Source organism: Podarcis tiliguerta (genome assembly GCF_965153285.1).
Source record: "Podarcis tiliguerta genome assembly, chromosome: 5".
NCBI classification, from domain to species: domain Eukaryota; kingdom Metazoa; phylum Chordata; class Lepidosauria; order Squamata; family Lacertidae; genus Podarcis; species Podarcis tiliguerta.
Window position 1 is genome coordinate 2,611,014 of NC_139538.1, and position 15,653 is coordinate 2,626,666.

The following is a 15,653-nucleotide window of genomic DNA, read 5'->3' on the forward strand; positions in this document are numbered from 1 at the left end:
AGAGATTTCACTGGCTCTGGCATTCTTGCCTGAGCCTACGAGGCTTGTCTGCTACAAGAACCTTTTGGCCCAGGCCAAAATAAAACACCTTTTCTTGCTAGGAAGTTTCCCCAAGCTCACCATATTCAATTAAAGGGATGATTCATAAGAAAACGAGATTTCGAGTGGCATGCTGAATTGAATTTTTAATTGCCGCAGATATATGGGATAGTGTGTTTTTTTAGTCCTCCCTGCAAGGTTAAATCAGAATCGGCACCGCTGAATTTCGCAGCAATCCGTTCCTTCAAATTTACCCCCAGAAGGACAAAAAAACACAAAAAGAAAGCCACCTCCATTTACGTCACACAGCTAATCTCGTACTGAACCCAGGGGATAGTCAGACCTGCTAATTACCTTCCACGGTTCCGGGAAAACACAGAGGCTATAAGGGTTTGGTCTCCGTGATTAATTTCCTCTCACAATTTCACCACCTATTGTTGCTGCAGGAGGGATGAGAGACGGTAATGAGACACTTTGCTCCTTCCTCAATTGATTTTGGAACGGGCAGGGGCTCGCCACCATCCCTCCCTCCCTCTCTCTCATCCGCTCACCGAGGGAAGATGCTGCGCCCGTTCCCCTTAAGGCCTTGACCAAGTTCTCAAGCAGAGGAGAGCAGCACCTGAACCCGCTTCCCCCGGAGATGGAAGCCGGAGTTAGTGCGCCGAGATCTGACAGTGATGCTTTTGTTGTGACACCTCCATGGCACAGGGTTGGCATAGATTACCCTGGGTCCTGTATACCTGAAGGAGCGTCTCCACCCCCATCATCCAGCCCGGGCACTGAGGTCCAGCTCCGAGGGCCTTCTGGCGGTTCCCTCCCTGCGAGAAGTGAGGTTACAGGGAACCAGGCAGAGGGCCTTCTTGGTAGTGGCACCTGTCCTGTGGAACGCCATCCCAGCACATGTCAAGGCAATAAACAACTATTTTACTTTTAAAAGACAACTGTTTAGGGAAGTTTTAAATGTCTGATGCTGTATTGTTTTTAATATTCGGTGGAAGCCGCCCAGAGTGGCTGGGGAAACCCAACCAGATGGGTGGGGTATAAATAATAAATTATTATTATTATAAATTATTATTCCAACTCTGCCATTGTATGATTCTACATGCCCCTTCCTAGCTAGGTCCTGTCCAGTATGGGCACTCTTCCTGTCTGCCCCCGTCCTCCTTACAGTAGATACACCATGGCCACACTCTGCACCCATAGTCAGAGGCAGCGACGCTTCTGAATCGCCATTGCTAGAAAACCAACGGGAGCGGAGAGTCCCTGTCGCACTCGGGTCCTGCTTGCAGGTTTCCCAAAAGAGGCATCTGGTTGCCCCTTTGCGAGAAGAAGATGATGGAATGGATGGACCACTGGCCTGATTTGGCAGAGCTCTGTTTGGATAGCCAGCTTGGGGCTTTCTGAGCGGATATCTCCTGCAGACTGGCTCCCTTCACCCTCTGCTGGCAGCTGCCCATGAGAGGAGGCCGAGGGAGCGAAGAGAGAGGACTAGGGATGGTACAGAGCCAGACAGCGAAAGAGAGCAAAATTCATCCTGTTGCAGAAACTCCCCCTCTCCAATCATTCAGTTTGTACAAACACGACACACACACGACATACACGACGTTTCTGTTATAAATTCATAGTAAATCAACCATACATCAGATTTACACCGGTCCACTTTTATTTTACTCCATGAAGGAAGGACTATCAAAGGGGGGTGGTTTGATACAGGACGGCCATAATCTCTTAACCGTACCAGCACATACACAGGAGCCCTACCCAGTTGGCATGACAACCTTGATGGTCCCAGACAGAAGACCATCCAGGTCACAAAGGACTTGTGTATGGGAGTGGATTCAACATGGACTGGAACAAAGGACAATGATCAGCTCTTCCCTCTTGGGGCAGGAAACTGCCAGCTCCCCTTTGTCCTCTGGAAATGACTCATGGGGAGGGGGAAAGGAGGAACCAGCCAGGTGACAAGATACTCAGGTTACCTCCACAACTCCTCCCTCAACCCCTCCTTTTTGTGATGTGTCAGTGATGTAGTCATGATGTAGTTCTAGTGGTGTAGTTTGGGGATTAGTAACTAATAAAAGTTGGGGTCTTCTTTTGTTCTGGGCTTCCATTTTGTTTCACCTGGTGGCAGGTGGGAGTCCTGTCGCGACAGTCTTCAATCAAGACCAAGCCTACTGGCTGCTGTTTTGCCCTGGTATTCCTGGCTGGTGTCCTTGTTTTTTTGTCCAAGGGATCCCTCGGATTTCTCCCTTCACAATCTTTTCCAAAAAGCCTACCTGCCTACGGTGTGCCAAGAAGCCCCTGGGCATTTGGGGACAATATGGCCTTCAAATATGCAGGAGACTGTTGTTGTTTTTTTAAGCACACACATGCTCAGGAGTTAAGTGTTCCCTGGAGGTGACACTCGGAACATTGGATTCTCTCTGTCTGCGACGCCCTGATCATGTTCTGAATTAATGGGGAAGCAGAGGGGGAAGTGCAGCCAGGAAGAATTTAATGTATGTCTGGTATTCAGCACTGCACTCTCGTTCCCAGTGCCTCTGCATCGTCTTGCTCCTCCGGGCCGTATATGGAGCCGAGCGTGGCGAGGCCTCGGGTCACGGAGCAGCCACAGGCGGCAACAAGGAGCGCTCAGGTTTCCACCTCTGCTTGTCTTTGCTGGAAAGCCAGAGTCTCCCTCTAGGAATAGGAGGCACGTGAGCAAAGAGAGCCAGCTTCCCCAATCTGGTGCCCTACAGACATCAGTTTGCTTCGTAGAAGGTTAATACGCCCCTTGAGTGCAAAGGGGGAGAGCCAAAGCGGTTCACCAAACAGAGGAAACGATAAAACTACAATCGAGGAAGAATTGACGGCAATGATTCCAAACATCTGAAAGGTTAAAATGACTAGTAAAGGTAAAGGTAAAGGGACCCCTGACCATTAGGTCCAGTCGTGACCTACTCTGGGGTTGCGGCACTCATCTCGCTTTACTTTTTTTAGGTGCAGTCTCCTTCTTTGGAGGTCTTGACAACCATATGTCAGGAGTGCTCTGATGGTGTTTCCTGCTTGGCAGGCTGTTGGACTCGATGGCCCTTGTGGTCTCTTCCAACTCTATGATTCTATGATTCTACTGGCCGAGGGAGTCAGCGTACAGCTTCCGGGTCATGTGGCCAGCAGGACTAAGCCACTTCTGGCGAACCAGAGCAGCGCACGGAAACGCCGTTTACCTTCCCACCGGAGTGGTACCTATTTATCTACTTGCACTTTGATGTGCTTTTGAACTGCTAGGTTGGCAGGAGCAGGGACCGAGCAACGGGAGATCACCCTGTCGCGGGGATTCGAACCGCCGACCTTCTGATCTGCAAGTCCTAGGCTCTGTGGTTTAACCCACAGTGCCACCCGCGTCCCTCTAAAATGACTAAAAGCAGGTTAAAAAGGGCATCAGCTTTCCAAACACCTGGTAGGCTTGCCTACAGAAAAATGCTTCAGCAGGCGCCGAAAAGAATACAGGGAAAGGGCCTCCCTGATATCAATAGGCAGGGAGTTCCACAGTTAAGGTGCTGAAAGATTGAGTTCTTACAAAAGCGGAGCAGGGATTATCCGGCCGGTTGTTCCAACTGAAGTGATTGAGTGGGGAAATAGGGGGAAAGGAGATCTTGCAGGTTAACTGGCCCCAAGTTGTTAGGGGCTTTATAGACTAAGAATAAGCACTTGAACTTGGCCCAGTCACAAATCTGAGCCCAAGTGTCACATGTGGACAAGGCTTCGCTCCTGTCAGCAATCGTGCTGCAGCATTCTGCACTGACCGCAGCTTCCGGACTGAGCCCAAGGGAAGCCACGCATAGGGCACATTGCAGTGATCCAGTTGTGGGCTACAACAACCATTAGCCCCAGCCAGGAAAGCAGGGAAGTGGTGGACTCTCCTCCACTGAAGGTTTTCAAGCAGAGATCCGCTGGCCGTCTGTCAGGGATGCTTTAGCTGAAATTCTTGCATTGCAGGGGGTTGGACTGGATGACCTTGGGGTTACCTTCCAACTCTACAGTTCTATGAGTCAGTGGTCTCTGGGTTGGGCTGGGAAGGATTCCCTGTCAGAAAACCTGGCCAGTCACTGTCAGTCAGGCTAGATACTGTCCAGGTTTGTAAAGACTGCGGAGAGAATAATTGGGTGCACTCTTCCCACCTTGGATCAAATCTATGCTTCCAGGTGCCATAAGAAAACTGCAGAGATAGCGCAGGATAGTGCGCACCCCGGAAATGATCTCTTTCAGCTTCTGCCTTCTGGGAGAAGGTCCAGGGTTATAAAGACTAGGACTAGCCGTCTGAGAAACAGTTTCTATCCAAATGCGATTTTGCTTTTAAGGAGTCTCTATGGGAGTATATTGTATTTGAAAATGGGGTATCAGAGTTTTTAGGGGTTTTGGAATGTCTTACGTAGATTTTTCAATTGCATTGTTCTGCATGGGACAATGACAATATATTGTATTGTATCGTATCATATCATAATATTGAGCTAGATCAGGCAACCCCGAACTCGGCCCTCCAAATGTTTTGGGACTACAATTCCCATCATCCCTGACCACTTGTCCTGTTAGCTAGGGATGATGGGAGTTGTAGTCCCAAAACATCTGGAGGGCCAAGTTTGGGGATGCTGGAGCTAGATGGAGCAATGGTCATACGCACTATAAGGCGCCTTCCTAGTTTCCCAAAGACAGTTTAAGTAAGAATAGAGAAAATGCCTGTAGGAAATTTTCCTGCATCTCCTCCTGTTTGTCCCTGACATTTGGTGACTTAAGCTCAACTGCCTCTGGCAATGGAGTTTCTATCAAACCTCTGTGAAGTTGCCTAATCCTTTCTTCATTCTGATATTTTCTTCTCTCCCCCAAAGCGCTTTTGCCGGCAGCTACCACAACAAGCCTGCGGCAATCCGTTCCTCGGGTGTGGACCTGCTCACCCGAGACTTGCAGCCAGTCAGCGGGTGATTGATGCAAAGGGGTGTTGTGAGAGTCAGCAGAATTGGCCCCAGATTTCATCCTTTCCATCATCCTTCTCGATTTTTTAAATAACCATCATCTCCCCTCCGTTTCTAAAGCCCCTTTCTCTAAGCTTGAGACTCTCTGCTCTTAAACCTCCCTTTATAGAGCAGGCAACAGATTGCTTTTGTCTGACCGGAGAGCAGCTCAAACAGCTGAAAACATTCAGACTGCTGCAGGCAGACTCTTCAAGGACTTGTTTTTGAGGCTAAGTGGGCTTAGATAACAGCTGCGTCTGCCTCCGACAAACAATTCTCCCCATCATCTTAGCTTCCCGAGTCTGGGGAGCTATAGACGGAACAGGAAGAGCTCAGATCAGCACTGAACGGCATTCGGACAACCGGCCCTTTTATAAAAGTCAGGTTTCTGGTCCTCATGATCTTGGAGAGACGGCTGATAGGCAGGCCGGTTGCTGCTGGCGGAACTGTGGGTCCAGTAATGATGGCTAAGAGATTGAAACTGGTGAACTAGAAGACTAGAGAACCAGGCAGAGGGCCTTCTCGGTGGTGGCCCCCACCCTGTGGATTGCCCTCCCATCAGATGTCAAGGAAATAAACAACTATCTGACTTTTAGAAGACATCTGAAGGCAGCCCTGTTTAGGGAAGTTTTTAATGTTTGATGTTTTATCGTGTTTTTAATATTCTGTTGGGAGCCGCCCAGAGTGGCTGGGGAAACCCAGCCAGATGGGCAGGGTATAAATAAATAAATTATTACTATTATCATTATTATTATTATTATTATTCCCCTTCATCAATGGCCTGACAATATGACAATATTAGCAACGTATGAACGGACTGAATACAGAAGCAACCTTTCTTTGGATAAATATAACAATATTTGGAATGACTTTCCAAAGAATATATTAGGTTACTGATAAATATATTTCTACCAGGCTAATAGGACTAAACATATATGTATTGAGCATTTTTTCCTTCATTTCTATTTTCATCTGCGTTTTTCTTCCTTCCTTTTCCTTTTAATCACTCTTTCTTTTTATGCAGGAAATTCTTCCAATAAAATATTAATATCAGAAAAAGAGAGCAGCGGGTTTAAATGACAATACAGGAGAATTTCGAAGATAAAGAAAAGAGAGCGAGGCAATGCATTCCCCTTCCCCAATACGCAGACACCTTCAGAACTCAAGTCTTTCAGTGTGGCAGCACCTTTGAAACTCCCTGCCAATTGACACCAGGAAGGTCCCTTCGCTACATTCTTTTCGGCACTTGCTAAAATCATTATTGTTTAAGCAAGCCTCTCCAAATGCTTAGGAAGCTGCTGAGAGTTTTAACCTGCTTTGAGTATTTTAACTTCTTATATATTTTAAACCATTGTTGCCATTTTTCTTTTATTTTCTTGTTTCATCTTTTTGTGACCCATTTGGAGATTGTTTCGGATTATTTTTTAATTTTTTTTTACAATTGAGTATAAATTTTATGGGGACGCGGGTGGCGCTGTGGGTTAAACCACAGAGCCTAGAACTTGCCGATCAGAAGGTTGGTGGTTCGAATCCCCGCGACGGGGTGAGCTCCCATTGCTCGGTCCCTGCTCCTGCCAACCTAGCAGTTCGAAAGCACGTCAAAGTGCAAGTAGATAAATAGGTACCGCTCCAGCGGGAAGGCAAACGGCATTTCCGTGCGCTGCTCTGGTTCGCCAGAAGCAGCTTAGTCCTGCTGGCCACATGACCTGGAAGCTGTATGCCGGCTCCCTTGGCCAATAAAGCGAGATGAGTGCCGCAACCCCAGAGTCAGTCATGGCTGGTCCTAATGGTCAGGGGTCCCTTTACCTTTTATATAAATTTTATGAAAGGGGGGGGGAACTGGGGTGCTGATATTTTGCCAGCCCAGGCAGGCAGCCTTCCACAATGCGCCATCCCTGCTGCAAACCAAATTTGGTACAGGGATAGTGAGGTTCGGGACATATTAGACAGGGAAACTCAGGAGGGTTCTGGAAATGCACCCAGGGAAGCAAAGTCTTATTCTGAAAGGTGCTGCAAAGACGCTGGCATGCTCAGTGATGTAAGGAACCAAAGTTTGCAATGAAGTACATGAAGTGGCATGCAGAATTCCGGGACCCGGCTGCAGATTATTCCCTGCCTTCTTTGCATTCTCACCAGGAGCAAAAAGGTTGGGGGCGCCCCTGGCTTTGCACCCTAGCGGTTCCAAGGTATCAATTTGGGCAGTGCGAGGGAAGGGGGCCGGTGGCACAAGCGGCGCTTGTTGTTTGTTGACGAGGAATCTTCGCCCCTTTGCCCCAGATGCAGGGAGAAGCAGCTAAACCAAGTCCCAAAATAAACCCCAGCGCTTTTCTCGAAACCAGAGTTCCTTTCCTCCTCTCAAGAAGTGCTTCGCGTAACTGAAGGGATTGATCTGCAGTGATGTGTTGGGTCAGCCCTTCTAAAATTTCAGCCCTCGTTTGCATCCTGCATGCATTATTTATTTTACAAAAGAGCGAAAGAAGAGAGAGAGAGAGACGGGCAGCGAAGGAAGGGCAACAAGAGCCCTGGAAAACGGCAAGCCTTTGAACAAATCAATGCTCCATCACTTCCGAGAGGGTTTTTGGGTACACACACATTGTAAAGCCGCTCCGCTGACCCCAAATCACCTTTGCCAGGGCCACAAAGCTACCAGAACAGCAGAAAGAAAACATTCAACCTTGGACCGAAAAGCAAACGAGAGAGTAGCGTGTGATGCAAGGACACGGAAAAGTCGGGTGTCAGGAAATGTGTTCTCTTGCTCTCAGCCTTCTCCCTGATGCGCAGTTTTTTTAAAGGAAGGAATTTTGTTTTGCATGAAGGGCCACACTCAGTAATGCCATGCAATGGTCTTTGGCAGTTCTAGACTGCCTTTCCTCCAGGAATCTGAGGGATCGCCTGTTTTAGCCTCACAACAGCCCTTCGAGGTAGGAGAGGCTGCAAGATCAAAATCAGGACTGGCTTAAGATCAGGCGGTGATTTTTTGAGGGCGCGTGAAGATTTGAACCCAGTATCTCATGCCTTTGAGCAAATACATCGTATTAGCTGTTCCTTGTGCAGATCAGAAGATGCAATAGTTAATCAGCACTGCAGATTTCAGTTCTGGCAAGGATTTACCTGGAGTCTGCTGCTCAGTTCTGGATCCCACAGTCGAAAAAGGAATGTTGTCTGTTGGGAAGCGATTTCAGAAGGATTGCTCTGGAGACTGGGCCTAGCAAGCAAACAGAAGAAAGAGGTTTAGTCTCAAAACAGTCCTGCGTTCGAACACTGACGGGCTGTTTGGCCTACCTTGCAGGGGCAGGGTATTGCGGAAATGAAACAAAGACATTATTGTTAACCCGGTTAAGCACTTGGCAATGTTAAGGTGGGATGTGGGTGGCGCTGTGGGTTAAACCACAGAGCCTAGGACTTGCCGATCAGAAGGTCGGAGGTTCGAATCCCGCCACGGGGTGAGCTTCCGTTGCTCAGTCCCAGCTCCTGCCAACCTAGCAGTTTGAAATCACGACAAAGTGCAAGTAGATAAGGAGGTACCAGTCCGGCGGGAAGGTAAATGGTGTTTCCGTGCACTACTATGGTTCGCCAGAAGCGACTTAGTCATGCTGGCCACATGACCCGGAAGCTGTACGCCGGCTCCCTCGGCCAATAAAGCGAGATGAGCGCCGCAACCCCAGAGTTGGCCACAACTGGACCTAATGGTCAGGGGTCCCTTTACCTTTACCTTTACTAATGTTAAGGTATCAACACACTCTCAAAACTCATCCCCAGCATTGCTAATATAAGGGCTGTCATGTCACCTTCAGATAACTGAAGCGCTGTCACATGCAAGATGGAGCAAGCTAGTCTTCTGCTGCTCCAGAGAACCCGAACCAATGGACTCTAAACACTAGGAAGAACTTTCTGACACTAAAAACTGTTCAACAGTGGAACGGACTCCCTCAGGGGGTAGATGGTGAACTCTCCATCCTTGGAGGTTTTTAAGCAGAGGTTAGGTAGCCATCTGCCAGAGATGCTTTAGTTGAGATTCTTGCATCGCAGGGGGTTGGACTAGATGACCCTCGCAGGTCTCTTCCAACTCCACAATTCTATGATTCTCACACTTGTCCATTGCATGATCAATGCATTGTCAGGCTCAAACAGCCCTCTTATGCATGATTCAAATGCCTAATGAAGTTCACCTGAGCAACTTTCCCTTTGTGAGATAATAAAGACATTATCCTCTTGTTGTTTTGGGGGAATATCTGTTTGCTTTTCTAATAGACCAACACAGTTACCTGCAACTTTTGTTAAGTGGTAGACCTCAATATAAGGGGCTAGGCATTTCTCAAACAAAAGCTGAGTGGTTCCCCCACCCCACCCCAGAATACAGTATCTGAAGCATGTGTTGGGAGAACAGATGCAAGGAATTTAAAAAGCTCTGACTACAGCAGACCTCAGCAATAAGATATTAAGCCTGAAAGGATAGTGATCCCTAAGGAAAATGCAATAGACAACCACCAAATCCAGCTCCAAATTCCTCGGTCAAAACGTGTCATGCAAATTATTAAACCACTGTTTGCAAAGCAATCGCCAAAGTTATGGGATTCATTTTGAACTCTGATATTTTAAAGGGTCTGTAACCATTTGGCAACACTGCCTGGACCTTTCACGGGCACCACCTCCTGGTTTCAAACTCTTAACAAATGAGGACCAGGAACCTGCATTGTTAGAGTAGGTTCTCCGGGGTCCAAATCCCAGAAGTCCTGAATCAACCCTTTCCAGAAACTGGTTAAGAGCATATGGCCTGGAGGAAACTTTACCAGGTACCGTATTTTTCGCTCTATAAGACGCACCAGACCATAAGATGCACCTAGTTTTTGGAGGAGGAAAACAAGAAAAAAAATATTCTGAATCTCAGAAGCCAGAACAGCAAGAGGGATCGCTGCGCAGTGAAAGCAGTGATCCTTCTTGCTGTTCTGGCTTCTGGGACAGCTGCGCAGCCTGCATTCGCTCCATAAGACGCACACACATTTCCCCTTGCTTTTTAGGAGCGAAAAAGTGAGTAATAGAGCAAAAAATACAGTAAATACAACAGGACCATCATTTGCATGAGGTCCCCCTGAAATGAATGGCAGCTGCACATACAGAGATGTGCATAAAAGCTCCCCTGTTCAGGTGACCTTTTCACATAACCAAACCGGGACTGCAAGGCTGAAGTGCTACAGCAGGGGTAGGCAACCTAAGGCCCATGGGCCACAAACAGCCCATGGGGGTTGTTTAACTGGCCCACAAGCCACCCCCGGATCAAGCCACCTGCTCGGCGGGTCCCCACGTGCTGTGCTAAACTGGTGCACTTGCTTCCGCAGTGCTGGAAATCATGTCTGCGCATGCTCAGGCGCCAGAAATTGTGTCTGCACAGACGCCAGAAATTGCGGGCGCATGCACGATACGGCCCATGAAGAGATCTCGGCTGGAGTGAACCGATCCAAGCGAGGTAAACCTTGCCAACCCCTGGGCTAAAGCTTGAACCAGGGCTCCGTTCCACATTCTCTTTTCCATGCCAGCACTCAAACCTGCTGCCCTGAACCCATAAGTAACAGCAGCTGAAAAACCTCAGGTAAGCATGCCTAACTTCCAGAGGATCAGGGCATTAACCCTTTTAGAAATTTTAGAAATGATGTCTTCCTGCCTTCGGAATACTTCGCCAGAGTGGTGCATGCTCTGGTTATCTCCCGTTTGGACTACTGCAATGCGCTCTATGTGGGGCTACCTTTGAAGGTGACCCGGAAACTACAACTAATCCAGAACACGGCAGCCAGACTGGTGACTGGGAGCAGCCGCCGAGACCATATAACACCGATCTTGAAAGAGCTACATTGGCTCCCAGTACGTTTCCGAGCACAATTCAAAGTGTTGGTGCTGACCTTGAAAGCCCTAAACGGCCTCGGTCCAGTAGAAAAAGAAGAAGAAAAGTTTGGATTTGACATCCCGCCTTTCACTCCCTTTTTAAGGAGTCTCAAAGCGGCTAACATTCTCCTTTCCCTTCCTCCCCCACAACAAACACTCTCTGATGTGAGCGGGGCTGAGAGACGTCAAAGAAGTGTGACTGGCCCAAGGTCACCCAGCAGCTCCATGTGGAGGAGCGGAGACACAAACCCGGTTCCCCAGATTACGAGACTACCACTCTTAACCACTACACCACACTGAAGGAGCGTCTCCACCCCCATCGTTCTACCCAGACACTGAGGTCCAGCACCGAGGGCCTTCTGGCAGTTTCTTCACTGCGAGAAGCCAAGTTACAGGGAACCAGGCAGAGGTCCTTCTCGGTGGTGGCACCCGCCCTGTGGAACACCCTCCCACCAGATGTCAAAGAGAAAAACAACTACCAGACTTTTAGAAGACATCTGAAGGCAGCCCAGGGCTGTTTAGGGAAGCTTTTAATGTTTGATGTATTACAGTATTTTAATATTTTTTGGGAAGCCGCCCAGAGTGGCTGGGGAAGCCCAGCCAGATGGGCGGGGTATAAGTAATAAATTATTATTATTATTATTGTTATTATTATTATTATTATTATTATTATTATTATTATTATTATAACATTGCACAAAATTTCCCCAAAGGCAAGACATCCATCTGCAGTCTTGGGGGTGTTTAGCTCAGGATTTGGGGTGTGGGGGGAGCAAAAGCGAGCCCCTTTCCCCCAGCGCGCCACTGGAACTGTGCGAACTGAGCATGGCCCGCAATGTGCCCACAGGCAAGTTGGGGGCCGCTCAGCAGAAACGTGTGCAAATTGCTTCCCTGAATTTTGTTGCCAACCAGCAATTCATAGCAAGCTCAAGGAAGACAGTGACTTTGCAGAATTCCAGCAACGCCGAATCGAGCCACTGCAAAGGAGGTCAAGCATACTTTGCTGCTTTTCCAAACCGCCAAGTATGAACATTCGACGCTGCCTTTTACAGTCAGGGCTCCTCTACCTCCGCATGGTTTAATGTGGCTCTCTGGGGGTCTTGGGCAGGTAAGGACCCTCCCCTGAGCCTTGTAACTGGAGATACTGACGACCTGGAGCCCTTCTGGAAGCAGCACATGTTGCTCTACGGCTGCATAATCGCCCCCTCTCCCCTCCCCCCAGGAACGTACAAAGTTGGCCTTCTATTGAGTCACAGCCGCTTCCAGAAAGGCGAGCAATGTGTTTACTAGAGACAGGCATGGCGAAACACGATCCTGTTTTCCACGAACTGAACAGCAAGGCTCAAAGCATCCCAGCGTCGCTGGCCTCATGGCGAGCGAGCCGAGAAATGCCTTTGCAGTCAGGGAAATGTTTGCATTTCCAAGGCATCCACGCAGCAGACAAAAAAACAAAACAAGCAAGCAGTATGACAGGCTAGCCATCTCGTTGGCTTTCACCACTCGCTTTTTTTAACCCCCCGAAACACGGTAGCCCAGTCGTCCCGAGGCTCCGTGTCAAAATAGTCTTAAGATGAGGCATCCCTCAAACAGTGGGTCTACTTCAAACATGTACTTATGGGGAAGTTTAGAGGAACTAGGAATTCAGTGTCTTGCTCCCTAACACCTCCCTGTTTGTGCCATAAGTTGCCCTAAACTTTATTCTTCTTTAGAAGCAACACGGGCCCAAAAAAAAGACTCGCACAAGTCCCAGCAATTTCCAAGGGCTTGTGCAAAAAGATGCCCCAGCGGATCGTGTCCACTCAATTATTTGTAGGATGCTATGTGCGATCCGAGTTGGGTGTTTGGGAAGAAATGCAGCTGTATTGAAAGAAACAAAATGAAATGGAGTATAAAACTTTCCCACACAGGGCTTCCGCATGTCTCTCCCCTCCCTCTGAATTCAGCTCTTTTGATTTCTTATTTTCTTCTCTCTTCTCCTTTCAGCCTCAAGAATTTGGGGAGGAGAGGAAAAACACTAACCAAATTGGTTTTCCCACTGGCTCCCGGCCAGTTTTACTTTCAGGCTATTCACGCTGATTTATTTATTTTTTTGGATCTCGGTCTGAGAAATACGTTTCTATTGCCCTTGGGTTTCTCAACGCCAGCTCTTTTTTGCAAAAATGTAAATTGGGAGTCTAAATTTAAGATAACTGATGTCTCTTTCAAGGCTCCTTTTCAAATTGCCAGGATGGCGAATGTGCCCCATCACCCACCCACAATGCTATAATCCCATTTCAATTCCAGCCTTGCCTTTGAGGAAGGAGGCAGGGGCGTCGCTCCCTCTGTCCCTGAAAAGTGGGTCCCACCAGATCTACTCTGATACACCAGCCAGCCATGTCCCGGCTGCTTGGCTCCTTACATACTTAACTCTAGGTAAAGGTAAAGGGTAAAGGGACCCCTGACCATTAGGTCCAGTCGTAGCCGACTCTGGGGTTGCGGTACTCATCTCGCTTTATTGGCTGAGGCAGCCGGCGTACAGCTTCCAGGTCATGTGGCCAGCATGACTAAGCCGCTTCTGGCGAACCAGAGCAGCACACAGAAACACCGTTTGCCTTCCTGCTGGAGCGGTACCTATTTATCTACTTGCACTTTGACATGCTTTTGAACTGTTAGTTTGGCAGGAGCAGGGACCGAGCAACGGGAGCTCACCCCATTGCAGGGATTCGATCCGCCGACCTTCTGATCGGCAAGTCCTAGGTTCTGTGGTTTAACGCACAGCGCCACCCGGGTCCCTTTAACTCTAGAGAGGTTGAGCCAACTGTTTAACGCACAGTGTCAGAAACGTGTGTCTCTTTAACCCTCAATATTCCCAACATTTAGGAACCAGAAAGATCCGGCTGCAGAAGAGATTGAAGGCTATTTCTGTGCACACAGGAAGGTGACTGGCCTCCCTCCCTTCTGAGCTCTCAATTCAACCCCCACCCCCAGCTACATTCGGCCATCCTGTCGCCCCGCAGAGCACGGGGTGTGCAGACGAGGCGAGGAATCAGAAACTCCACTCAGCCCAGTTGGAAGTAGCTGAGGTCCCAAAGACCGTGTCATGTTCCTGACATGTAAACTGAGCCTTATGAGGAATGGTTGAGGGAGCTGGGTATGTTTAGCCTGGAGAAGAGGAGACCAAGAGGTGAGAGTCATTTTCCAGGATCTCTGGAGCGCTGTCAAATGGGGTTGTGGAGAAGCTGGTTTTCCGCTGCTCCAAAGGGCAGGACACCGAACAAGTGGATTCAAATGACAGGAAAGGAGATTCCAGCTAGGAAGAACTTTCTGACTGTGAGAGCTGTTTTGATAGGAGAACCACAGTATCACAGAGTTGGAAGGGACCCTGAGGATCATTCAGTCCACCTTCCTGCAAGGCAGGAATATGCAAGATTTCTGCATTTCAGGGGGTTGGACTAGATGACCGCTGATGTTCCTTCCATGAGTCTATGATCGGTAGTGGGCATGGAATATGGTACTACCGAGAGCCAATACAGAGAGGACTTTAATAAAGCACAGCCTCCCCTTACTGAGGCATCTGAAAGGTATCACATCTATCATGGAATTAGAATTGGGTTAGAGAAACTTGTGGAGCAAACAAACAGTATTTCTCCATAGGGACATTGTTTGGTTGGGGCCGGAGGCCTGGTGGGCCAAGAAGTGACAGCAGGCGTGCAAGGGTAGCAAATTCGGAAGGGCGCATTTGAGCTCATGTCCAGCTTGCCATCACGGAAAAGGATGGAGTAATCTGACACTGTTCTCATTTAAAGGGAAAGTAATCCACTTTGTAGAAGGGACGCGGGTGGCGCTGTGGCCTAAACCACTGAACCTAGGGCTTGCCAATCAGAAGGTTGGCGGTTCGAATCCCCACGACGGGGTGAGCTCCCATTGCTCAGTCCCTGCTCCTGCCCACCTAGCAGATTGAAAGCACGTCAAAGTGCAAGTAGATAAATAGGTACCGCTCTGGTGGGAAGGTAAATGGCGTTTCCGTGCACTGCTAAGGTTTTGCTAGAAGTGGCTTAGTCATGCTGGCCACGTGACCTGGAAAAACTGTCTGCGGACAAACACCGGCTCCCTCGGCCAGTAAAGCGAGATGAGCGCCGCAACTCCGCGACTGGACTTAACTGTCAGGGGTCCTTTACCTTTTTAATCTACTTTGTGCCTTCCCAAACAGTACATGAAACAAAATATAGGGATCCGAAGAAACTCGCATTTCTCCAAATCTGGCTGTGCATTTCTCAAGCCAGTTCATGTGTACAAAAATGAATAGACATGGGGAACGTGTGCAAAAGAATGCATGCATTGGTGGAAATAACATACAAATGTGCATTATGGCAGGGCAAAACATTTTGTGCAAAAAAAAAAGTGTATATCGTGCAAAATCGCATGCAAAAAGTGTACACCACGGGACATATCAAGTGAAATTCTGGTGAATTCTCATGAGAATTTTGAACCAGAAGTATCACAAACAAATATGGAAACCTAAAGATTGGGGGTGGGGGATGAGAAACCGAAAAAAATCTAAATTGACAGATCCACCCATCTCTTAACCATAGTAAATTGGGTGCTGGACTAGATGGGTGGGGTACAAATAATAAAATTATTATTATAAGTTTATTAGTCTTACATAGATTTTAGAAGAGGGAGTCTCACCGCAGTACTCAAACAGTAACAGGCTGACCAGGAAAGAGAAGCCGCTTATTTTTTATGTTAAACAGAGCAGATCTAGCCCCT

General features: G+C 48.2%; 1 protein-coding gene and 1 long non-coding RNA gene across 6 annotated transcripts in view; one reads left to right on the top strand and one right to left on the bottom strand.

The window, feature by feature from the left end:
* LPP (LIM domain containing preferred translocation partner in lipoma) overlaps positions 1-15,653 on the bottom strand; it is a 283,835-nt gene that overhangs the window by 207,795 nt on the left and 60,387 nt on the right. For 4 of the 5 annotated variants that reach the window (XM_083442228.1, XM_083442226.1, XM_083442230.1 and 1 more), the window contains one exon: positions 8,139-8,232. The gene's annotated coding sequence lies outside the window, so the exon portion shown is untranslated. The remainder of the gene's footprint in view (positions 1-8,138; positions 8,233-15,653) is intronic. The other variant, XM_083442227.1, reaches the window with a different exon arrangement.
* The window catches only part of LOC310678538, a 111,685-nt gene continuing 97,665 nt past the window's right edge, over positions 1,634-15,653 (top strand). Inside the window, exon 1 of the long non-coding RNA XR_014511828.1 lies at positions 1,634-1,997. This is a non-coding gene — a long non-coding RNA (uncharacterized lncRNA). The remainder of the gene's footprint in view (positions 1,998-15,653) is intronic.